This window comes from Pygoscelis adeliae, unplaced genomic scaffold, assembly GCF_000699105.1.
Source record: "Pygoscelis adeliae isolate BGI_AS28 unplaced genomic scaffold, ASM69910v1 Scaffold65, whole genome shotgun sequence".
Lineage (NCBI taxonomy): Eukaryota > Metazoa > Chordata > Aves > Sphenisciformes > Spheniscidae > Pygoscelis > Pygoscelis adeliae.
Genome location: NW_008824864.1, coordinates 414235 through 414877, shown reverse-complemented (window position 1 = coordinate 414877; position 643 = coordinate 414235).

The window sequence follows — 643 nt, the reverse complement described above, 5'->3', positions numbered from 1 at the left end:
CAGGTAACCAGGTCTCCCACTTCGTTCCAGAGAGGGCCCGCATTTTCTCGTCTTCCTTTTATCACCAACATACCTACAGAATCTTTTATTGTTGCCCTTGACATCCCTGGCCAGATTTAAATCTATCAGGGCTTTAGCTTTCCTAACCTGATCCCTGGCTGCTCGGACAATTTCTCTGTATTCCTCCCAGGCTACCTGTTCTTGCTTCCACCCTCTGCAGGCTTCCTTTTTGTGTTGGAGTTTGTCCAGGAGCTCCTTGTTCATCCATGCAGGCCTCCTGGTGTTTTTGCCTGACTTCCTCTTTGTCGGGATGCATCGCTCCTCCTGAGCTTGAAGGAGGTGACCCTTGAATATTACCCAGCTTTCTTGGGCCCCTCTTCCCTCCAGGGCCTTGTCCCATGGCACTCTACCAAGCAGAACCCTGAAGAGACCAGTCTGCTCTGCTGAGGTCCAGGGTAGTGAGCCTGCTGTGCGCCCTCCTCGGTGCCCTAAGGATCTTGAACTCCACCATTTCGTGGTCACTGCAGCCCAGGCTGCCCTTGAGCTTCACATTCCCCACCAGCCCCTCCTTGTTGGTGAGAACAAGGTCCAGCATAGCACCTCTCCTCGTTGGCTCCTCTACCACTTGGAAAAGAAGTTAAAT